We start from the raw sequence: 26265 nt of genomic DNA on the forward strand, positions 1-26265 counted from the left end.
CGTTCTGTATCTGCCATCCCTCTATGCCAATCCCTCCACTGGCTTCCCATTGCCCAATGGATAAAATTCAAAATATTAACAATAACATATAAAGCCATTTATAACTCTGCCCCAAATTACATCACCGATCTTGTCTCCAAATATCACCCAAACTGTACTCTCCTCTCCTCACACGATCTCCTGCTCTCTAGCTCCCCTGTCTCCTCCTCCCATGCTCATCTCCAGGACTTCTCCAGAGCTTCCCCCATCCTCTGGAACTCTGTACCCCAATTTATCAGACTATCACCTACTCTGCTCACTTTTAGGCGATCTCTGAAAACCTATCTCTTCAGGGAAGCCTATCCTGCCCTCAGCTAATAATGGAGTCTTCTACTCCTCCTACCAGTCTTTTGTACCACCCGCCCCTCCCTCTTAGATTGTAAGCTCCTAGGAGCAGGGCCTTCCTAACCCCCTTGTATTGAACTGTATTGTTGCTGTATTGTCTCCTGTTATATTGTAAAGCGCTGAGCAAACTGTTGGCTCTATATAAATCCTGTATTATAATAATAATAATAATCATACATAGTAGTCACAAATAAGTGGCTGAATAACATAGTAGTATTATTATTATTATACAGCATTTATATAGCGCTGTACAGCGCTGTACATTATAGTGGGGGACAGAACATGAGACAATACAGTAACAAAACAGCACACGAGGGGTTAGAGGGCCCTGCTCTTTCGAGCTTACAATCTAAGAGGGAGGGGGTAGTGGTACAGGAGGAAGTGGCTGTGGGGGATGGAGTGGTAGGAGGAGTGGAGGAGATCGACAGTTAGGTGAGGGTGGGGTAGGCTTCCCTGAAGAGATGGGTTTTCAGGGTGCGCCTAAAGGTGAGGAGGGTAGGTGACAGTCTCATGGATTGGGGTAGTGAGTTCCAGAGGATGGGGGAAGTCCTGGAGAAGTCCTGCAGTCGGGCGTGGGAGGTGGAGACCAGAGAGCTAGAAAGTAGGAGGTCTTGTGAGGAGCGAAGATTACGGGTTGGGTGGTATTTGGGTATCAGGTCGGTGAGGTAGTTTGGGGCAGCATTACGAATGGCTTTGTATGTCTGTGTTAGTAGTTTGAATTTAATACGTTGGGCAATCGGGAGCCAGTGGAGGGCATGACAGAGGGGGGTGGCAGAAGCCAATCAGTAATGCCCACTGGCAGTAATCTGGTATAAAATTGGATGATTTGATTGGTCAGACGCAGTATGTTGCATTTCAGAAATGAGCGTCCTATTCCCTGAGCTGTCTAGAGGAGGCAAAATAGGTGTCATAATTCATCCTTCTTTTTCAGGATCAGCTTCCTCACGAGTTCTGTGATGTGTGGCTTAATCTCTTCCACAGAAACGGTTTGACCCCATGCATTCACCACTTTACCATCTGAACCAATCAGATACTTCCAAAAGTTCCAGTCTGGTTCTTTGCCGGAAGACTCAGTCAGATATTTGAATTCAGCATTGGCTCCAATATCGGTGACAGCTATCTTGCTGAACATGGGGAAGGACACATTGTACTGCTTCCTGATAAACTGGTCAATCTCACACTCAGTGTCTGGCTCCTGATGTCCAAACTGATTACATGGGAATCCCAAGACATTAAAGTGGTAAGGCCCCAGGTTCCGCTGGAGCTTCTGCAGCGCTTTGTAGAGACCATCTGTGTATCTACACTGACTGGCCACATTCACCACCAGTGACACCGATCCCCGGTACTTGTCCAGAGACACCAGCTTGCCCCTGATATTCACCACCTTGAAGGTGTAGAAGTCCTGCTCCTTCTGGAGGGAGTTGGCCAGGAGGAGGAGGAAGAGGACAGCCGGGTACATGGCGGGTACCGTACACGGAGCTACTGTGCACCGGGAGGAATGAACGGACAGCGGCCCCCCTCCACTACAACTAGTATCAGTATGTGTCCTCTAAAATTGGTATCCGCAGTGTCTCCAAACTCATGAGTCAACGAAGTAACGAATGTTACTCACTTCCTCAGGAATGGTTGGGTGGGTGTTGCTGTAAGCTGTAGAATACAATAATAGTACAAGTATATGAAATTTACAAATATGCATATCTCATCACAGATTACACATATTTGAAATGTTCATAGAATGCTTGCCTGATCAGGATATGTGAGGAGATGGTTAGTTAAAAAGATCCTGGGGGCGGGTGCAGGAGCATACAAAGAGAGGGAAAGAATCACCCCAGGGATAGACCCCAGTCGGATTAGTAGGCAGACCACAGACTGTACAGATTCAAATCTTGTAGAATCAACTAGTGAAAACACCAAATGCAACAATATGGTAGGCAATGTGATATGTATTATCCCAAGTAGTAGATATATATATATGTATACCATTTTGCACTGAACTGGCGGCTTAGTCCCATGATATGCAGTGAGCTGAAAACTTAGAATGGTGTAATATCTTCTACTTGGGATAATACATATCATATTGCCTACCATATTGTTGTATTTTGTGTTTTAACTAGTTGATTCTCCAAGATCTAAATCTGTATGGTCTGTGGTCCACCTAATAGTCCATCTGGTGTCCATCCCTGGGGTGATTCTTTCCATCGCTTTGTTTGCTCCTGCATCCGCCCCCAGAACCTTTTTAACCATCCATCTCCTACACATGTCCTTATCAGGCAAGCATGCTATGAACATTTCAAATATGTATAATGTAGGTTGAGATTAATATTTGTATATTTTGTATACTTATATTATTGTTGTATTCTAAAGCTTGCAGCAACACCCACCCAACCAGTCCTGAGGAAACGGGTATTCTTTGCGAAACGTGTTGACTCAAGATGCTTTGAACACTAATTTAGAGGACCCAAACTGATACTATGGTATTCAGTCACTGAGACTACTATGTTTGATTACACATCCTATATATAGTGTTTGGTGTCAAGCTCCATCTCAGGGTTGGGTGTTCGTTAGCAGCAGACATTTTATGTTTTGATGGTGTTGCATTTAACTTTTATTCAAATTTTAACTTATGTGGAAGTAAAATAAGTACATTTTTAAAATCAAGTTGCCTCGTGTTGTGCTGATAATGTCCGCCTATCCTATTTGGTAACATTGTTCCAAATTAATTTGTACTTTTTCCCATCAACCTCTGCACTTCAAAGAGAGAGATATCATTTCCCCCGATACAAATCATTAGTATGACCTCATCTGGAATATGCAGTTCAGTTTTGGGCACCAATTCACAAAAAGAACATTGGGGAACTGGAGAAAGTCCAGAGAAGGGCAACCAAACTGATAAGAGGCATGGAGGAGCTCAGCTATGAGGAAAGATTAGAGGAACTGAATTTATTAGGGGGGATATGATCACCATGTATAATACATAAGGGGGGATATGATCACCATGTGTAATACATAAGGGGGATATGATCTCCATGTATAATACATAAGGGGGGATATAATCACCATGTATAATACATAAGGGGGGATATGATCTCCATGTATAATACATAAGGGGGGATATGATCACCATGTATAATACATAAGGGGGGATATGATCTCCATGTATAATACATAAGGGGGGGATATGATCTCCATGTATAATACATAAGGGGGGATATGATCTCCATGTATAATACATAAGGGGGATATGATCTCCATGTATAATACATAAGGGGGGGATATGATCTCCATGTATAATACATAAGGGGGGATATGATCTCCATGTATAATACTTAAGGGGGGATATGATCTCCATGTATAATACATAAGGGGGGATATGATCTCCATGTATAATACATAAGGGGGGATATGATCTCCATGTATAATACATAAGGGGGGGATATGATATCCATGTATAATACATAAGGGGGGATATGATCTCCATGTATAATACTTAAGGGGGGATATGATCTCCATGTATAATACATAAGGGGGGATATGATCTCCATGTATAATACATAAAGGGGGATATGATCACCATGTATAATACATAAGGGGGGATATGATCTCCATGTATAATACATAAGGGGGGATATGATCACCATGTATAATACATAAGGGGGGATATGATCTCCATGTATAATACATAAGGGGGATATAATCTCCATGTATAATACATAAGGGGGATATGATCTCCATGTATAATACATAAGGGGGGATATGATCTCCATGTATAATACATCAGTGGTTCATATAGTGAACTCGGTGTAGAGCTATTCATCCTGAGGTCATCACAGAGGACAAGGGGGCACTCTTTAGATCTGGAGGAAAAGAAATTTAATCTCCAAAAATGGAAAGGTTTCTTCACAGCAAGTGTTGTGAAAATGTGGAATAGACTCCCTCAAGAGTTGGTTTTGGCCAGCTCAGTGGATTGCCTTAAAAAAGTCCTGGATTCTTTCTTAGATACACAGAATATAACTGGATATAACATTTATAGGTAAAGTTGATCCAGGGAATATCCGATTGCCTCTCGGGGGATCAGGAAGGAATATTTTTTTCCTGCAGGAGCAAATTGGATCACGCTTTGCTGGGTTTTTTGCCTTCCTCTGGATCAACTGTGTATATAGGATTGTAACTTTTTTTTTTAATGGTTGAACTGGATGGACGTTTGTCTTTTTTCAGCCAGACTAACTATGTAACTATGTAACTTAAGTTCTTCTGGCCCCTGATTATAAAGGGAAGGACTAGCCCCACAAACAGTACCCACCTGGGGGGGGGGGGAGAGGTCACCTTAAAAGGGTACTAACCCCTGCTTACACACCAATGCTGAATTTGGTCATTCAGAAGGGGGTATGGTGCATGTAGGGGCTTGTATTTTATGGATCCTAGCGTACAACAACCTTGCTACAAGTGACCTGATTACATTTTCACTTTAAGACCTCGATGAACTGTACACAAAAGTTGTGTTTCTCAAGTCCTGAAATTCAAGTGTTTTTTTGTCAAGCTGCCCTTCGCTCTCCTCTCTCTTGCCAGCAGCTTTTCATCAATTCCCCAGAAGCTGTTCCTACCTACTTCCTCCAAACCTGAATTTCTACCTGCTTCTAATCAGTCGTATTTCTTCCCTCCTGCTCTCAAAGGGATCCTGCTAATGAATTATGTTTATCAGACAGCTAAATATAAACTCTCAAAGCTGTGTGGCTGACTTGTCATTTAAATATCAACGGGGGGAGAGGAGCACGTCGTGTACCCAATTAATGAAGAGAAAAAAGGCTCCAGAGGAGGCTCTCTATAAAAGAATCGGGTAGTTTGGGTTTTTTTTCTGATATATTTTAGAGCTACACCGGAACAGATTGTCTATTGATCCATGTAGCACATTGATTGTTATCAGGTGGAATTTAAAGTTGGGGGTAAAGTTGGCAATGCAAATAAGACAGCAGTAGGGTTTATCCAACAAAGCGACAAGGTCAGAATCAATTCATTTTTTTCAGATCAGATTTTTTTTAAAGTGTTACTAAACCCACAACAGTAATATATATGAAGTATTTGCAGTGGAGCATTCTTGTTATACTCACTGTGGAACCTAAGGGGTTAATCTTCTGCAGTGTGTAAAAAGGCTGTTTGATCCTGTTTTCTCTGATCCTCCCCTTCTTTTACAGTCCGCAATCCATCTGCCATAGCTAAAGCAGCAGTAGCAAGTCTGCACATGCTTTGTTTGGTGTGTGTTGCTAGAGAGTTTTCTTTTATTTTTTTTATGTTTGTTTTAGAGAAAAAAAAAAAGAATGCTGGTAAGTGTACATCAAATGTTCCACTAGTGGATGGTGTTTGGTTTTAATTTGGTATGATAGATAAATAACTCAATAATTTCAATCTTATTAGTTTGGTTTATTTTGTTCATGAGTCAGAGGAAGCAGGCACAGAATTAATTCAGTAATAATTCTACAGTTGATGCAGAAGGATAGGTGACAAGGAATACTAGGGCAGTGGTCTCCAAACTGCGTCCCGGAGGCCAGATGCGGCCCTTTCTTTGCTTTTATACGGCTTTCAAGGCATTATTCCTCCCATTGCAAGCATCAGTGTGGCATAGTATCTCCCACTGATATCGAAAATAGGGCACTATTCTTCCTATTGACACCAATGATGGAGCACTACTCCTCCTATTGAAACCAGCAATGGGGCACTATTCCTCCAATTGCTACTAACAATGGGGCACTATTTCTCCCTTTGACACCAATAATGGAGCACTATTCCTCCTATTGACAACATTGATGGGCCACTATTCCCCCATTGATACTAATGATGGGGCACTATTTCTCCCATTGATACTAACGATGGGACACTATTCCTCCCATTGATACTAATGATGGGGCACTACTCCTCCCATTGATAATAACGATGGGGCACTATTCCTCCCATTGATAATAACGATGGGGCACTATTCCTTCCATTGATAATAATGATGGGGCACTATTCCTCCCATTGATAATAATGATGGGGCACTATTCCTCCCATTGATAATAACGATGGGGCACTATTCCTTCCATTGATAATAACGATGGGACACTATTCCTCCCATTGATAATAATGATGGGGCACTATTCCTCCCATTGATAATAACGATGGGGCACTATTCCTTCCAGTGATAATAACGATGGGGCACTATTCCTTCCATTGATAATAACGATGGGGCACTATTCCTTCCATTGATAATAACGATGGGGCACTATTCCTTCCATTGATAATAACGATGGGACACTATTCCTCCCATTGATAATAATGATGGGGCAATATTCCTCCCATTGATAATAATGATGGGGCACTATTCCTTCCATTGATAATAACGATGGGGCACTATTCCTTCCATTGATAATAACGATGGGGCACTATTCCTTCCATTGATAATAATGATGGGGCACTATTCCTTCCATTGATAATAATGATGGGGCACTATTCCTCCCATTGATAATAATGATGGGGCACTATTCCTCCCATTGATAATAATGATGGGGCACTATTCCTCCCATTGATAATAATGATGGGGCACTATTCCTTCCATTGATAATAACGATGGGGCACTATTCCTTCCATTGATAATAACGATGGGGCACTATTCCTTCCATTGATAATAACGATGGGCCACTATTCCTCCCATTGATAATAATGATGGGGCACTATTCCTCCCATTGATAATAATGATGGGGCACTATTCCTTCCATTGATAATAACGATGGGGCACTATTCCTTCCATTGATAATAACGATGGGGCACTATTCCTTCCATTGATAATAACGATGGGACACTATTCCTCCCATTGATAATAATGATGGGGCACTATTCCTCCCATTGATAATAACGATGGGGCACTATTCCTTCCATTGATAATAACGATGGGGCACTATTCCTTCCATTGATAATAACGATGGGGCACTATTCCTCCCATTGATAATAATGATGGGGCACTATTCCTTCCATTGATAATAACGATGGGGCACTATTCCTCCCATTGATAATAATGATGGGGCACTATTCCTTCCATTGATAATAATGATGGGGCACTATTCCTCCCATTGATAACAACAATGGGGCACTATACCTCCCATTGATACTAACGATGGGGTACTATTTGTCCCATTGATACTAACAATGGGCCACTATTTCTCCCATTGATACCAATGATGGGGCACTATACCTCTCATTGATAAAAATGATGGGGCACTATTTCTTCCATTGACACCAATGATGGGGCACTATTTCTTCCATTGACACCAATGATGGGGCACTATTTGTCTCATTGATACCAATGATGGGGCACTATTTCTTCCATTGATACCAATGATGGGGCACTATTTCTTCCATTGATACCAATGATGGGGCACTATTTCTTCCATTGATACTAATGATGGGGCACTATTTCTTCCATTGATACCAATGATGGGGCACTATTACTCACCCTAATACCAAAGATGGGGCATCGTTTACTCCCACTGATGCCAGGACTGACCCACTGACCAAAGTCAGACCCCCCGTAAAGGTTGAAGGATGGTAAACTGGCCCTTTGCTTAGAAAGTTTGGAGACCGCTGTACTAGAGGATCAACGTTGAACTATAGGCAAAACTTTTTTTAAAACGTTTGTATAAAATAAGAGGGTTACAACCCCTGTATATTTTCCTTGTGTTCCCTTCACTTCCTCTCCCATTGCCAAGATAGGAAGTGAGAGAAAATCCTTCCAAAGTGTCACCAGAACTAGTGTCCCCACTGGAAGATTTCCCCTCTATTCCTGTTCTGGTGACAACCAAAAATGTAGGATTTATGTTCACTTCTACTTTTGGCGATCACAATAAATAGGACAAATGGAGACAGTAAATTTCCCTAACAGGGGCACAGTTAGCAATAAAAACCTGACAGGTGTTCTAATCCATCTCCGCTCTAAAAAAAGTTTTGCCTTTACTTATACTTTAATTGAAAGGTCAGGCTGGATATCTCATGGACTTCATTTAGTGGAATTGACCAAAATTGGAGCAGCCGTGTATGGAAACCAATCAGCTTCTATCTTTCATTTTCAAAACGTATCAGAGCAAGCTGAAGCTAGAAGCTGATTGGTTACTGTGCACAGCTGCCCCAGATTATGTCTGCTCCAGTGTAAAAACACGTAAACCCAGCATTTCTCATTCCTGATATGTGCCTGCTGTACCATGTACTTGTATGAAAAAGTCTCTTGTTCTCTTCCTTGTCTGTGAAATTCCTGTTGTTCCTGCCAGTCCCTCTGCTTTCCTATTAAAAACTGACCACACTTGGCATGAGAGCACAGCATGGTCAGTTTTTTTTTCTAGCAGTGCTGGGAGCTAATCGAATGATCAGACTTCTGCTGACACAACCCCCCTGCACAGCCATTCATTGTGAAGACCAGTGTTCTGCCGTTTCTCCTCCCTGAAATCTTTATGCAGCTGAGAACAGAGGGTGTGTGATCCCTTATAAAAAGGGGAAAAGGCATTTATAATGTTTTTATATCTTTACATTTATGTTTTGCCTTTCATTTCTACTTTAAACTCAATGGGTTGTTTTAAAAGGCGAGCGTTTACTTTAATAAATTGCCACCAGTGTATTTTTGTAGGTGGCTCTCTAGGCTCCCTTAGTCTAGGTTCACACCTAAGTGTTTTGCTGTGCATTTTGCATTTTGCAGAAACGCAGTACAGTCCATTTAACATGATTTCCTATGTGACACGTTCACATCTCCGCTTTTTCACCCGGTGCATTTTTTGGAATGGGTCAGGGACTTTTTTTAAAAGCAAAACGTTGCATTTTGGTTCAATAGACTTAAATGGAGCCACTGCAGAAATACATGTAGTGTGTTTTTGATGTGTTTTTGATGTGTTTTTGACATGTGTTTTTTTTATGCCCAGCAGCAAGTTGGAAAAAACAGTGAAACACATCAAAAACGCATCAAAAACGCAAAATGCACCACAGAAACGGATCAAACACAAATTGCATAAGTGTGAACCTAGCCTTAGTGAGGTTTAATGGATAGGTCCACCTTCGGCACATGTGCTGTATTTAGGTGACAGTGGGGGGGGGGGGGTTCCTCTCCTCATTTTTCAAAACAAGCGCAGCTCTGTGGAGCTCCACCCACACAGTCACATCATTTATTCCCAGATTCCTGTGAATGAATAAACTACAAGTACCACCTTCCACCGTGGCACACAGACTTGTAGCTGCAATGGGCTGCGGAGATGCTGATGAGCACTCTTGTAGTCCACTGACACATCCTCCGACTTTCAAACAAAAAGCCCATATAGAGGTATGGACTAAAAGCTAAAGTACATATCCACAGATCGCCGGTGCAATCCTTTCCAGGCTCCAGCAAGAAACAATAATAAATGCATGTTTTAATTTTGCTAAATTATGTGCATTTATTGTTTCTGCAAAGATGAACTTAGTGTTTAACAGGCTAACCATGAAGTGACTCCATCATAATGATTAATACAAAAAACTAGAACAAAGCTTTCTCTGCCAAGCAAAGAGTAAGTTCTTGGCTTTCCAGTAACTCTAATACTCACCATCTCTGTAACTGATCCACACATTCACGAATAATCCAGTAAAATGATTGTCAGTGCCATCTAGTGGCCAAAATGTGTTATTTTTCTGAAATAACCCATGCAGGAAAATACTGCATTGTGGCCACTAGTTGGCGATCATAGGAAGTAAACACATTCCTCCAATTATGGGGATAATTTGTGATGGCTGACAAGTTTAATTTATGGTGCCACTTCAGTTTTAGAACTATGTGGATAATGTGAAACAGGGCAGTGCAATAACATTGAATCAGTTTTTTTTGTACCATTAAAGTACAACCTTAAGAGGGCTTTAATGCCCAGGCTGCTTCTGTTTCATGTGACTGCTGTGATTGGCTCAGTGACAGCTCGGTCAGTGTCCTGGGGGGTGCAGGGAGCACACTCTCGGCATACAAGCTCTTGCTGCCATAGACGCATATATACAGTGGCTGGGCATTACAGTATATGTGAACCCTCACTTTGTAAAACAACCCATCCAGTTTAAAATAGAAATGAAAAGCAAAACATTTGTGTATACATAAAAAAAATCTTTTTTTTCCTTTTTTATTTTATAACTGATCACTTACCCTCTGTTCTTAGCTGCATAATGAGCTCAGAGAGATAGGGGAGGAAAAAAAGCAGCACACTCGTCTGCTCAGTGAATGGCGGTGCTGGTGGGGGTGGGGGGGCATGTGAGCAGTAGTCTGATCACTGGAGGAGAGCAGGTCAGCACAGCCAGAAAACCAGAAAACTGACCACGATGTGCTTTTATACCTAGTGTGGTCAGTTTTCAATAGGAAAGCAGAGGGACTGGCAAGAACACCATGGATTTCACACAAAGGAAGCAATAGAACAGGATACTTTTTCATACATACATGGTACAGCAGACACATATCAAGAATATAAAATGTTGGGTTTACATACTCTTTAAAGCTCATCTTTTTTGCCACTGGATATATTTATGTAGTCTGTAAGGGGTCAATAAATGTTGCTGACTTGCATATGTGCACTTGAAACATACTTTTTTTCAGCAGGTGGGACTGAGAGCCGTGCGTGTCAACAGCTATGGCAGGTAGATTCCAGTACAGGAGTGCACAACATATCCGTGAGTGCGCATCCCTCGGAGCTACTGTCAGTCAAAGCTGTTAGGGTGCCTTAGAAGGAGTAACCAGCATTCACAGCAGAATTACAGACTGCATGCACTGGAGATCTGTGTGTCATCACGTCTGTACATAGTTCTCAGAATTTATTCATTTATTTATTACAGGTACTTATATAGTGCCATCAATTTACACAGCGCAATACATATATACACTCTATTGCCAAAAGTATTGGTCAGCCTGCCTTTACACACACATGATCTTTAATGGCATCCCAGTCTTAGTCCGTAGGGTTCAATATTGAGTTGGCCCCGCCCTTTGCAGCTAGAACAGCTTCAACTCTTCTGGGAAGGCCGTCCACAAGGTTTAGGAGGGTGTCTATGGGAAGGTTTGACCATTCTTCTAGAAGCACATTTGTGAGGTCAGGCACTGATGTCAGATGAGAAGGCCTGGTTCACAGTCTCCGCTCTAATTCATCCCAAAGGTGTTCTATGGGGTTGAGGTCAGGACTCTGCAGGCCAATCAAGTTCCTCCACCCCAAACTTGCTCATCCATGTCTCTATGAACCTTGCTTTGTGCACTGGTGTGCAGTCATGCTGGAACAGGAAGGGGCCATCCCCAAACTGTTCCCACAAAGTTAAGAGCATGAAATTGTCCAAAATGTCTTGGTATGCTGATGCCTTAAGAGTTCCCTTCACTGGAACTAGGGGGCCAAGCCCAACCCCTGAAAAACAACTCCACACCATAGTCCTCCCTCCACCAAACTTTATAATTGGCACAATGCAGTCAAGCAAGTACCGTTCTGCTGACAACCGCCAAACCCAGAAACGTCCATCGGATTGCCAGACAGAAAAGTGTGATTGGTCACTCCAGAGAACATGTCTCCACTGCTCTAGAGTCCAGTAGCGGCATGCTTTACACCACTGCATCCGACGCTTTGCATTGCACTTGGTGATGTAAGGCTTCGATGCAGCTGCTCAGCCATGGAAACCATTCCATGAAGCTCTCTACGCACTGTTGTTGTGCTAAGCTGAAGTCCACATCAAGTTTGGAGGTCTTTAGCTATTGACTCTGCAGACAGTTGGCAACTTCTGCGCACTGTGCACGTCTGTCATTTTCCGTGGCCTACCACTTGGTGGCTGAGTTGCTGTTGTTCCCAGTTGCTTCCACTTTGTTATAATACCACTAACAGTCCTTTAGTAGCAAGGACATTTCATGGATGAACTTATTGCACAGGTGGTCACGGGACCACGCTTGATTTCACTGAGCTCCTGAGAGCGACCCATTCTTTCACAAATGTTTGTAGAAGCAGTCTGCATGCCTAGGGGCTTGATTTTATACACCATATACCGTGGCCATGGAGGTGATTGGAACATCTGAATCCATTGATTTGGAGGGGGGTCCAATACTTTTGGAAATATAGTATATATTGTACATTCACATCAGTCCCTAACCCTCAAGGAACATACAATTTGAAGTCCCTAATGCAGGCCATACATGGGTCAAATTCTGAAAATTTTTCTTTATTAAATGGGAAATTTTGTGCGTTTTGTAATCTGATGGTGCCACCATTGTTTTAGAAATTCAACCAACCAAGCCTTCAATTTCACCTCATGTTGCTACACAAAAGAATTTTCGTGGCCAAGAATTTTCTTTTCTTTTCAGGTCACAGCTCATTAGCATTTCTTTTTTGTTTATATTTCTCAAACGAGTCTCCCATCATTGAATTAATTCATTTTTCAAAATTCGATGGTCACACGAAAATCGCCTGTTTCTGTGACCCACTAATAATGTGAAATTCGAACAAAAGATTTTCGATCCAGGTATGGCCAGCTTAACTCACATTCATACATACGCGTATCAGGGCCAATATAGACAGGAGCCAATTAACCTACCAGCATGTTTTTGGAGTGTGGGAGGAAACCAGAGTACCGGAAGGAAACCCACACAGGTACAGGGAGAACATGCAAACTTCATGCAGGTATCATGGTGGGAATTCGAACTAAAGACCCTAGTGCTGCCAGGCAGAAGTGCTAACCATGTAGCTACTGTGCTCAGTTTTCTTTTTTCTGGATAAGTACATTTTCTGCAAGTACAGAAATATACCTATTGACCTTGCAGAATTCAAGCATCCGTGTGATTTCCTGTGTAATTAACTGATATCAAAAACAATATTCTCAGCTTTCCCATAAATGGATGAATGTCATTCGATTTTAAAATGAATGTAATTTTTGAAAGATAACCACATGCACTGGCTGAAAATTCTTTTGATCAAGAAGTTTTCCTTTCTTCCCCTTCAAATTTTCCTGTCACTGCTGTTGAAAACGAACATCGATTTGACCCCACTAACGATTAGAGATGTCTCCTCTCCCCTGTAGAAATGCTCCCCAGCCTGCAGACACTACCAGCCCTCCTGACTGTTCTGAAGATCTTCCAGGACAAGGTTAAAGGATTAAGCACAGTGCTGTCCTTTGATAGCTTGCTGCTTGTAGCAGTCGCTCCACTTGTAAATCCCTGGACGTGCTGATGTACCCACTGTTGCTACCACTGCTCTCAGGCCTTGAACCTGTTAATGCTGAGATGCTGAATGGACCCTCCTGAGCCAGCCCGAGCCCAACCTGGAGGCCAGCCCCCCTAGACCTAGGGGTCCCCTTCCTGGCCACCGACTGCCTGACTATCCCATATTTATGGGCTGGTCTCCCCACTCTACCAAGGCCTCCAAACCAGGGATTGGTTAGACTCCCATAAGCATGCAGATTAGGTCTCTACCTCTTCTGCCCACTGGCTTTTGGAAGGTTCCATGGTCCTCCAGAACCTGGTAGAGGCAATAGAGTCCCAACCTGTTTAAGCCATTCAGGTTGACCTGTAGTAACCTGACCTTAATCACAGGTTCACATAGTTATACACAATAGATTTACTTACACTACTCTAGTAGAACACAAGAGGGCGCTACATATACCCAGACTAGCAGATTTGGATGGACTTGACTACCATTAACCACTTGTTACCCCCTCCCCCTCCCCCCACCCTATAGCAGAAATACTGCTACAAGGCTATGCAAAGTCATATATATATATATATATATATATATATATATATATATATACACGATTTGCATCCCTGATTTGGGGGCTTGCACGTGTGCCGCCCTACCTGCGCCGCGGCAGCATGTTTTCCTAGTAAAACACACACAGCACATAATGTAAAACAGCCCACAGTTAACCCTTTGATCACCCCAGATGTTCCTTTCCAGTGTCATTACTACAGTGTCAGTGCTTTTTATTAGCACTGATCACTGTATTAGTGTCATTGGGATGTCAGTGGCAGTTAGCCAGTTCCCACCTAGTGTCAGAATACCCGACGCAGTCCCTTAGTCCCACAGTCCCGCTATAAGTTGCTGATTGCCGCCATAAATAGTAAAATAAAAATAACAATCCCATATATACATACATTGGGATTTTTTTTTAGCAAAGACATGTAGCAGAATACATTTTGGCCTAAATTTGTGAAGAAATTCGATTTTTAAATTTTTGTTACTGGGTATGTTTTATAGCAAAAAGTTAAAAATATTGTTTTATTTCAAAATCATTGGTCTTTTTTTGTTTATAGCGCAAAGAAAAAAACACGCAGAGGTGACTAAATACCACTGAAAGAAAGCTCTATTTGTGGGAAAAAAGGGCATTAATTTCATTTGGGTGCAGCATTGCATGACCGCGCAATTTTCAGTTCAAGTAACGCAGCGCTGTATTGCAAAAAATGGCCTGGTCAGGAAGGGGCGTAAATCCTCTGGAAGGCAAGTGGTTAAAGTGGAACTGCACTGCATCTGGATACCCCAACCCAAAAAGCTATATAATTCATTTGTAATATTGAAAAGAAACTCCTCCATCCATTCATGTCTCCATGCTTTATTTTGCTGAGAAATCATTTTGAAAAACACCTTCTGGCATTTTAGGCAGTGGCCATCTTGAGTAAGGGCAGATGATTCATGTAGCAGTTATCTCCGGGAATCCATCTGTCCTTAGCTCAGGTATTGGCTGAGCTGAGAACCCTCCCTCCCTTCCTGAAGACTCCTGGGAAGTATGACATCATTTGCCTAGGCATGGAAACCAGGAAGTAAATGAAGGGATGCAAAAACAAAAGGTTAAAACAAGTAGATATGATATACTTTCCTATTTACTAATGCTAGCAACATAAGGATTAGAAATAGTCCATGCTGATTGACAGAGTAAAGTTCCCTTTTAAACTCCAACTAACACTTTTAAGCAGTTACATTTTATTTCCTTTTTGGGGTAAAGGTTTTGCATAAATAAAAGTTGATCAGTGTAAGTACTCCTGTCAGTGTAAATGGTTTGTATTACCCTTCTAATTGCCACTTTTACAGAACCGCTTAGTCTGTCAATCACATCAGCTCTGGTAAGTTACTCCCTTACCAGCCCATTTTTTGCTATTTAGCTCTGCGCCACAAACTGGAACTTGCACGGTCATGCAATGCTGTACCCAAACAACATTTTGATAATATGTTTTACACAAAGAGAGCTTTACAGCTTTCTTTTGGTGGCATTTGATCACCACTGGGTTTTTTATTTGTTATTATTTAAATGAAAAAGGACCAAAAGTTTGATAAATAACAATATTTTTTACTTTCTTCTATAAAACACATCCAATAAAAAAAATAAATAAATAAATAAAATTTCTTCATAAATTTAGGCCAAAATGTATTCTACTACATGTCTTTGGTAAAACAAAATGCAAATAAGTGTATATTGACTATTTTTTTTTACACAAATAGAGCTTTCTTTTGGTGGCATTTGATCACTACTGGGTTTTTTATTTGTTATTATTTAAATGAAAAAAGACCAAAAAGTTGAAAAAAACCCCCAATATTTTTTACTTTATGCTATAAAACACATCCAATAAAAAATAAAAATAAATAAATAAAATGTATTAATAAATTTAGGCCAAAATGTATTTTACTACATGTCTTTGGAAAAAAAAATCCAAATAAGTGTATATTGACTGGTTTGTGTGAAAGTTATAGCGTCTACAAACTATGGTATATCTATGACACTGGCTGGGAAAGGGTCACCGACTCCCTCACTACTGGAGGCACCACGCTTCATAACAGACTGCTGTACACTTCACGCCATAAGTTGGTTACCCATATCAATTGCAATCCTCCTTCATTTGTCTTGCTAAGTTAACCCTTTGTCCTGGACAAGAGCACCCCCCCCTCCCCGTGATGTAGCTGGAGATTGTGCCTTTTGGCTTGCCTCTGTCATGCAGACCGACGTGTGAACAGAGTTCCATCCCCGTTTTTATTACAGCACAGGGAAGAGGGCAGAGCCCAGAAAAGTGCGGGAAACGGTAGACAGGTTTGACCCCTTCCCTGCCCGGGCAGCCCGACTCACTTGCTAAAAGAAAACATTCCCCTTGTAGGCGATCTGCCTATAACCCGAACCTCTTCTTTTTTCCCCCTCATATCCATTCTTATAACAAGCAGTGCATGTTAGTTGAAATCATATGTGCTGCTCTATGCACACTACAAATCTCATAGTCCATAGCAGGGGCGGACTGACAACTCATGGGGCCCCCTGGCAATAGGGGAACATGGGGCCCTTGTGTCCTTGCTCACACTCAAAAAACACCCAAAAAAGCCTATAAAAAGGTACCATGGGAATTTCATGGGGCCCCCTGCTGACCCCGAGCCCTCGAGCAGTGCCTGAGTGCTCAAATGGTCAGTCCGCCCCTGGTCCATAGTCCGCCTTGGGAGTGAGCAAGAGAACGTTCCTACATACAGTGGGACCATGGAGAACCAACGTAGCCACCCTCTGACAGGAAGTCAGATCAAAGCAGCAAAAAGGATTTTTGAGATTTGAGTGGTGGAGAGCAGTAGACATTTTTTCATTTAAAAATGCATACATAAATATATTACATTCCGTAATTGAATATATTTTTTTTAAACCAGCGTTTGGTGTCACTTTTAAGAATTACACTTCAGCATTTGCTGTCTCCTTTTCCCGGTGCTGAATTCACTGATTACGCTAACATCCTGTCATCTTGCAAGCCTCCTATCTCTTTACATCACCCACTGGAGGAGCAACAGTAAGAAACAAGACAAATTCAAGAAGGAAGTATTTAAAAACAGGAAGGATCTACAAAATATCAGTTGTACGAGAAAAGTGAGTCGTGAGCAGAGTGGGGGAAGACGCACATTACGGCCCCAAGGCAGCCAGCAAAGGGCAAAGTGAAGTGGACGGCGTTGAATGGAGGAAAAGATAGAGGAACAAGGAAAAGGGGACATAGCCGCAAAGAGGATGGAAGCAAACGGAGAGGAAAAGGTTTGATGTCGCAAGGAGTAGAGCGCACAGCTGTGAAGAAAAAGGGAAACAGGACAGAGCAATCAGGAGGGTGGGCCCCAAGAAGGATATAGCTGTAACAAAACACAAAACTGGCAAAAAGTGGTTTCAAAGGAGCTAAATCACAGTGCTAACTTGAGGGACCCACGCAAGGAAGAAATAAACCTTCAACTGCAACTAGGTGGTAGAGACAGAAGTGAGATGCTTGCGAAAAGCACAAACAAGATGTGGTTTAGGTTCTCTATGGTGGAAGGCCAGAGTGAAACTATCTTTCAGAAGTGAGAATCAAGGGATTGCCGGTAGTTATCAACAGACCAGTTACATGGGGGGTCATTGTTGTGCATCACCAAGGTTCTGAAGGCTTTGATGGTAGACCATACTAAGCAGTTATTGAGGAGAAGAAAGAAAAGAGTTCCCATGTGGAAGAGACACTCTTGGGATGTGCCACAAATTCTACCAGAGAATGATCAAAGGTTAGTACATGATCAGGACTAGTGTATTATTTTTGACAGTTATCTTTTGGATGTCTGCTTTGGGGTGTTGCACGAAGCCCCTACTTTACCTAACATTGTGCTCTCTCGGGGTGCCTTTATTTTATAAGACACATAGAAAATTTGGGTAGAATTGTGTTTGTAGTAGTGGTTCTTAAGTGAATCTGAAAAGTGTTCTTGAGAGACGTCACTAATTGCCAACCTACAGTACATGAATACATACACCTGCGCTCCTAGGCATATAAATAGGTAAATGAATGATTAATAAATTCCCCAGCTGCTGCCTAGCAAAAAATAGCTGACGATCGTGAAACTCTATATATAAAATGCAGTGCTCTATAGAGTGCAAATTATGAATGAAAAAGCTAGAACAATCAATAAATGTATATTAGTGCGTACTTGATGGACCTGTTCCACCTTATGTTACATTAGCATGAACCACAATAAGAGCCACAAAAATAAATAAGGACCCTGTTATATGAGCCTTAACCTGTTTAATTATATCATATCTCATTCATAGTATAAAGTATAAATGTGTTATAAAGTGCCCTTTACAAATAAAACATGGACCTTATTATTTGAACCTTGACCTAATATATTATATGATCACTGTAAGTAGAAATATATAAAATTCAAACGTGATAAGAGGTACCCTATACAAATAAGTGCTACTGAATATACTGTATATGTGACTAATTGTACTTTACTTCTTGCATACATCTGTGATTTATAAACTACATGACAAATTTTCTAGGCTAAGTCACACTTGTGTGGATCAGGAACATTTCCAAAATCATGCGCGGATCTGACCCGCAGGCAAAACACACTGCTCTGTAGCAGAAGTGTTGTTAATTCTTAATGGTACCCCCACGCATTGGCAAACACAATGCATTTTCACATGCACCAAATCGCACCAAATCGCATTGTGCTCTGGTACTATGCAGCTCAGTGTGGCACAATTTAAAAAAAATAGTCATAGGTTTCTTTTCCTGAGTTTCTGCAGGTAGAGCAGCCCATTGCAATGAATGAGCTGCCTACACGCGGAACGCGTTGCACAAGTGTAAAGTGGTAAAATGGTAGTCCTGCACAAAAATCAGTAATCCATTCCAATGTGCCAGTGTGTTGCACAAATACACTCCACACAAGTGGCAAATTCCACTATGTAACTTGTAATTAATTTTTTCTTTTGTTCCCTTGATTGAATCGATCTCTTATAAAAATAAGCAGGTCAATAAGTGCTTTTAATGATGGATTACCAGATTACTTGTCAACAGTCCAGAAATGTACAATCCATTAAAAGTTAAGGGACCTTGACTCCCCCCACTGCTATGTTTTCACCCTTTTTAGTTCTATAGTTGGGTTCTATACAAAACAAATATACTCACAGGCCCAGAGATCCAGTGGTATTCTGTTGGGATCCACCAATACAAACCCCATCCTGGGTTGCCATCTTCTTCTTTATCATTAAAGGGGCACCTGTCCCTTCTGGGTTCTTGCAGCTGGCCCTATGATGATGTGCATGTAGGCAGGTGCAGTCTGTTTTCTCCACTGTAGGTGGTGCTTGACCGGAGCTGTACTGCAGCTGGAGAAGAAGTCAGGAGAAACCTTGTTTCTCTGTGGTTTCCACGGTCCCCTGGAGCAGAGTTTTGCTTGGCTGCACTGCATCCAGGTGACCCTGGTGGCCATCTTGGGTCACGAAAAGTCTTTTTAAGTCCCTACCCCCATGTTTTGGTGCGTATGTGTGAAGTGGCTAGTGAAGGGAGAGCTTACATGCCTGTCAGGGACAGTACTAACAGTAGGGAAAGGTTCCAGAGGAGTAGGGAAAGAGCAGAGCCTACACCTACAATTCCTCAAGCATCCTCTTGGGCTAGACCAGCCACGCCGCACTCCACCTGCCTTGGAGCTCAGGCCTATCACAGCTGACTCTCCGCTGCATTGACTGTGAGTTCCTGGTCAGGTGTTCCACCCCGCCAGGCTGTTGTATTGTTCTGAAAGTTCATTAATACATCATTTTCTATTGGCCTCAGCGTAATTGCTGCCACCACACTACACTGCACCTACCCCACACGCATGTGCCACATCATCAGGGGAATGGCTGTAGAGACCAGGAAGAGACTGTCAACTCATTGGTTAGGTGGCTTGGTGCATACGCATTGGAATTCCCTGAGGCCTCATAGAATGTGTGACTAGGGTCAAGAGGCTATGGTCAACAAATACGTCATTCTCGCCTAGGTGAATAGCCAGGAAGTGTGGAGATGAGTTCCCAGAAACAGATATTTTAAATAAATTTAAATATCCAGTCATGTAGAAAGGGGGTTAGGAGAGGAATGAGACAAAAGGATTGGTGAAGGTGTCACGTACCTAATGGGAGACTGAATTGACAAGGTCGGCCTCACTTGTGTCACTAGCCCTGACCCTGCTGATGTTGGAACAGAGGGAGTGAGGGAGTCTAGGGACCAAGGGGACAAGAGTGCCAGTGGTTGTTGCTTGCAGCTCTTGCAGATGATGACCTTGGAAGGCGGATGATCCTCTGGTTTGGATACCGTAATAATAGACAGAGCAGGTTCTGTGGATTGCCAGACGTACAGCAGAGCAAGATAGGTAGGACAAGAGACTGGAGCAGAGTCATGGGATAGCCAAGATCATCAACAGTTGGGCAGCGTGGTACAGAATCAGAAGGAAATGCCAAGGTCAGGAGCAGAGTCGAAGTCAGGAACCGGTAGCAGGAGAGTAATCGAAGTCGGGTCAGGAACAAGCCGGGTTGGTAACGGAGGAATCGTACAGGAAACAAGCAGGACACGGGGGGAGCTGAAGACCAGTCAGCACTGAACCTGAGCAGAGGCACTCCCTAAATGGGCCATCTGGTGCCAATCTTCGCCGTGCGTGTGCGTGATCGCGCGTTCCTGCACGCATGCGCACAACCGGCACTTCTTCTGCGGGAATTCCTATGCGCATGCGCGTTCCTGATCGCTATTCTTCTTGTCAGAAATCCCTTACAGAATGTCTGTTTTAGGTCCTTGAAAATAATAATGAAGTCAAGATGCATTTTGGTGGCTTCATGTACTTGTGTTAGTCCTTAAATCATTCCCTGTGGAGCCCCTTGTGTACTCCACACTGTACATGTGGCTTCAACTTCTGTCCAAGTCTAGTCCAAGCCTTGCCTCTTCTCCTGTCGTTAAACTCTTACATTACTCTAATGACTGTTGAGGTGGTAGCTTTTGACAATTTAATGACAGGGCAAGTCTTAGCACCCAGAAGGGATAGGCTTAATCTTCACTTGGGAAGAAGTCAAGCATCATGCTTGGCCTGGCCCTGGGAAGTAATAAGCTCTACGGGGCATAGGGATCACTTGGAAGCCTGACACAAATTACTGCTCGTACTTCAGCACTGTTGTTGCCTTCTCAGGCCAAATCAGGTTAAATTTAATAGACATAACTAAATTGCCAAACTATTTTAAATTTTATTTAGAGGAGATAAAGGTCATACGACACACGTGAAAACCCAAAATCTGGAAAGCTGACCACCACTGGTCCCTGTGCTCTTCTCTATAAACACTTGTAATACTGTAAGTGGAGATGCTGCCCATGAAAACCCAAAATCTAGGAAGCTAACCACCACTGGTTCCCTTGCCTTCTCTATAAACACACTGAAATAAATGGAGATGCTGCCCATTCAGAATCAGTAATTAAAAAGCCAACTACCTGCAATGGACAACAATTCTGGTATTCATATTTGCCATTTGTATTTGTGGGAGTTGAGAGTAACATATCAGGCTATCTTAACAAGGATTGACGCAGATTTCAATCTACAACTTATTTTATCTGCAGCTAAACCAATATAATATTCCATGAAATGTAGGTGTATCGCAGTATTTGGGTCACCTAAGGGTTCAGACGCGTTTCAGGAAACGTACTCCCTTCTTCAGAGCTCTGAAGAAGGGAGTATTTCTCCTGAAACGCATCAGCCTACCTCATTAAGGGTCTCCCATCACTTGGAATCGTCACCACTGACTCATTGTCTCTATTTTAATCCCCTTTAGTTTGTGAGTATGCACTTTTATGCATTTTAATAAACTCGTGTTTCACCACGGTAATGCATGAAGAGAGTGCGCCCTGTTTTTTGCTTTTCTTCATCAGTACCAAGGTTTCCTGATCTTCCAAGGGCTGCACCTCAGTGAATGCATTAATGTGTCTTTATGATAATGTATTATCCAATTGGAATGAGACATTCTTTTCCCCCTGACAAGAGTTTGTCTCAGCTCACATTGGGATTGAGATCACAGACAGCAGTTGAGAAAAAAGGAGTCTTCTAACCTCGCCACCCTCCGCAGTGCCTATCCTAAAGGGGGACCCCGGATGTGTGGGATTGTCTGATGAACCCTGGTGCCCTGTCATAACGGATGACCAAAGGATGTTTGCGAGTGCAGCCTGACCAGAACATAGATGACCTAGATGTATCTGTTGATAGAGGAAACGTCTTTCATGCGTATTTTAAACGCACTTCTGGTGAGTGCGCATTCCACCTATTTATTTATCTTCACCTTTGGATCACTTATCTTCACCGATAGACGGGACCCTGCAAGATTCCTATATCCACATTTCTTGTGATTTGGACACTATATTGATTTTTGACCTATAATTTTATATTACACATTGTGCTCTTGATAACTAATTTGCACATTGTATATATCTTAATTTCTGTTCTTTTTTCTTGTTGATATTTGCATGATATTACTCTTACTCCTAGCGCTGCACCTTTATTATTTCTATAGTTCTTGGGAAGGGTTTGTTGGTTACCTTTTTGGTGTTCTAGCGGCTTATATACATAATTTGAGTAAGCTTTTTTTGCAGTAGCGCTCACTATACAGTCTACATAAAGAGTTTGTATGTGTTTCATGCAAAAAGCTATCTTTAGCAGACATCACACTTCACAATGCAGCTTTTTAGCCTGCCTGTGCCCTTATAATGAAATGTCGGTTTCTTGCCTTTGTTCTGAAAAGCTCTGGATTGGTAGAATGAAAGCATTTACATTTTGATTTTTTTGTTGAACTGAATGGTGTTTCACGTGCATGGGAAAAACAGGTTTGACTACAATTCCATTTTTTACAGACATAAAATTAAGATAAGGTTTAAATATCCACTTCATCTTTAAAAATGAAATTGTAATATGGAATAGATAATGTTATCTGACAGATCAAAAAAAAATTGCTTTGCATATAGGACCTCGTGCACATGGGGCGTACGGAACTGTGTTTACCATTATGTGCTTTCCTGTGCAGGCAATCCTATTGCTGTCAATTGGAATGCAGCGGCTGCACAGATACAGCAGCTGCTCCCAATGCGACATCTGTGCGGGCTCACAGCCCCAAATGCGGGTGGATGAGGCCTAAAGGTCTCTATATGGCCATAACACAGCATAATATAATAGCATTGACTGTTAAAGTCAACTAGTCAGAGATGGGGTTTTGCAAGAATTGGAATACTTAGACTCAGGGGCGGACTGACAAATCATGGGGCCTCTGGGCAATAGGGGATCATGGGGCCCCTGTGTGCTTGCCCAAACTCAAAAGAGCCTATGAAAAAGGTACCAGGGGTATCTCATGGGGCCCCCTACTGACCCCGGGCCCTCGGGCAGTGCCTGAGTTTCCAAATGGTCAGTCCGCTCCTGCATAGACTTACAATAAAATTGTGCAATTTTGTTTATTGAAGTTTTGACTTTGCCATGTATTAGCTTTCCTAGGAACCCATGGTCAGGTAACATGCGCCTATGCAAGGTACCTAAAGTATGTACCTTTTACGTGTAACTTAGGGCCCAATGTGTAAAGCAGTGTGTAAGGGTAAGTGGTTGGTACCTCCTCTATGTTCTCCTCCTCGATGAGTGCCAAGTGTGGGTAACATAGGAGGCTTACCCTGTGGTGGATTCTTCTGGGGAACTCTAGGCACTTTGGACAAGTAATTTGTCTTGCACATGGGGTGCCTTTACTGTGCCCTTCTCACCAATGCTCTGGACCAGGGCGGAGGTCATTTTCAGGGATGACTGAACCTTAAGACGGACCTCCAACTCAGAGATAGCCGTACATTATGTACACTAGATCAGATAGACTGGTCTCCAGTTAACTCTCTCAGGCCGCGGGTCAATGTACACCTTCACTGTCAGTTGTTGCATTTAGGAGGGACATGCTGAGCCGATGCCCATTCCACCTATCCAGCATATCTTCGCTACTTCCCAGTAATGGAATAGAGTCCCACCGAGCACCTAGCGCAGACTCCTGGTGCTCTGTTAACTCTTTGTCTTTCATACATCTGACCAGGCGGGAACCTCTGCAGTGCTGATCTGCTAACCTTGCTATGGGAAACGGACTGCGAATGCTGATAATTCCCTCATTGCTAGAGGACATCCCACCTGTCACAGGTACATGCCTCAGGACAATAAAGAGGAAAAACTACCAACACTCAGCACTACACTAGTTGCTTGTTACAACCAAGGGATGATCTTAAGCAATTAGGTTGAATGGTGTAGGAGGAACTATATCAACATCAGATGATATGAAATATCAGATGAAGTAATGTTGATACGCAATGATATAAAGTAACAAAAATGCATGTATATATAGACATATATGAAACTTATAATCAATAATTAATGGGCTATAATCAATTAGTGGATAGTCTCTTGCTGTCAGAGCTGGCTGGAGTTAGTTTGCCTCTTTGGATGGGCTGGAAATCCAAAAGCTGCAACAGAAGGAGAAGGAGAGAAGGAGGCACCAAACTACCAATGGTGTAGCAGGATTTATTCAACAATGTATGTTAAAATATAATAAAATTGCACTCACAAAACCAGCCTGTTTCAAGCGACTTCTGTGAGTGCAATTTTATTGTATTTTAACATACACTGTTGAATAAATCCTGCTACACCATTGGTGGCTTGGCGTCTCCTTCCCCTTCTTCTGTTACATGCCTCAGGACAGGCTGTTTGTACTGACTGTAGATTTCTGTTACCCCCTGTAATGCATTACCTCTTGTACTGCTGTCTTCATACCCCAATGTATTTCCTGACCCCAGAGGTAGATCAAGTGTGGTGCTGTTTACTTTTATACACCCCTTGAATAACTTTAAACCGGGCATGGCAACGTTTTCACGCTGTACTTAAATAACTTTGGAATTACAATCAACCAGGCAACAGTCTGTCCCTAACCTAGACCCTAACTCAGACTTGGCTGAGTACATAGTGACGGAACCCCAATGCTGGTGTCTTCAGGGGGAACTGCAAGTCCCAGAAGTTCCCCCTGCATGGTGGTAGGTGCTGATATCAGCAAGCACTGATAGCAATGCAGGACAGAGCCGCTCTCCTCTGTGAAATAGCTGGAGATTACATGCTGTGTCCTATCCAGAGAAATAGATGGATTGGTTCCTCTATATGCCGCCCCGCTCTCTCCTGGTTCCCCTGTGCTCTCTCCTTGCCCCTCCTCTTACCTTCCAGGTTCCCTCCTCTCCTCTTCCGTCGACTGCTGCAGGGGATCTGTCAGGATGGAGAGCGGAGAAGGGGCCAATAAATATGTAATTTACCAGTTCCTTCCTTGTCTGAATGGACAGTCAGTGATCTGTACTGATCATTGACTTTGTCCATTCATAAGTGAGGCATAGTAAACTGTGTTTATTATACTTCAGTTTATTAATGAACAGAAAGCTCTGTACAGAGATATTCATGTCTATTCATTCTGAGGCTGCTGAGATGGAGACTGAGGGGTATGTCTTCAACCTCCATTCTCTATCTCAGGGGTCTATTTAGATATCTCACTTGTTATCTCACCAAAGCCCCCCAATGGGGCTCCTAAAAAAAATCGTAAGAACTGATAAAGCAATAAAATTGTAAAAAAAATAAAATGGTAAAAATAATAAAAAATTTAATTAAAATTAAAAAACTGCTGACACCAGTGGCAGAACTACCAGGGTTGCAAAGGTTGTAATTGCGACTGCTTCCTGGCATTCCGCCACTGGGCTCCAAGGGAGGGGCTCCCGGGCTTGGGGCTGCTCAGTCTATAATGCCCGGGCTTATTTTTTGGCCCAGTCTGGGTCTGGTCTTGTCTGTGCCTTCTTTCCATGCAGAGTGCAGAGTCCTTCCCCTTTTTCTTTACATTGGAGGGAGAGAGGCAGAACCCAGAAAAGAGCAGGAAAATGCATTAACCTCCTTCCTCTCTTCCTCGGGCAGCCATGCTATCTCATTTATAGTGGAAAACCTGCTTACAAGTGAACATGAATAAAATACAGCAGTGAGCTTTACAAATGTGCTTAGTATGTAAACTTAGTTTTAAAGTTATGTGACCTGCTTCTCCTCCAATCACAAAGCTCTATGGTGT

The 26265-nt window shown here is 42.4% G+C and overlaps 1 protein-coding gene and 1 pseudogene across 2 annotated transcripts in view; one reads left to right on the plus strand and one right to left on the minus strand.

Moving 5' to 3' along the window:
- Nucleotides 1-26265, plus strand: part of DGKZ (diacylglycerol kinase zeta) — a 303200-nt gene that overhangs the window by 33065 nt on the left and 243870 nt on the right. The gene's annotated exons all lie outside the window — the stretch shown is intronic.
- Nucleotides 1292-1857, minus strand: LOC149456685 (protein peroxidase GPX7 pseudogene; annotated as a pseudogene).

Source organism: Staurois parvus, unplaced genomic scaffold, assembly GCF_062004578.1.
Source record: "Staurois parvus isolate SC_StPar_1 unplaced genomic scaffold, SC_StPar_1.0 ptg000350l, whole genome shotgun sequence".
Lineage (NCBI taxonomy): Eukaryota > Metazoa > Chordata > Amphibia > Anura > Ranidae > Staurois > Staurois parvus.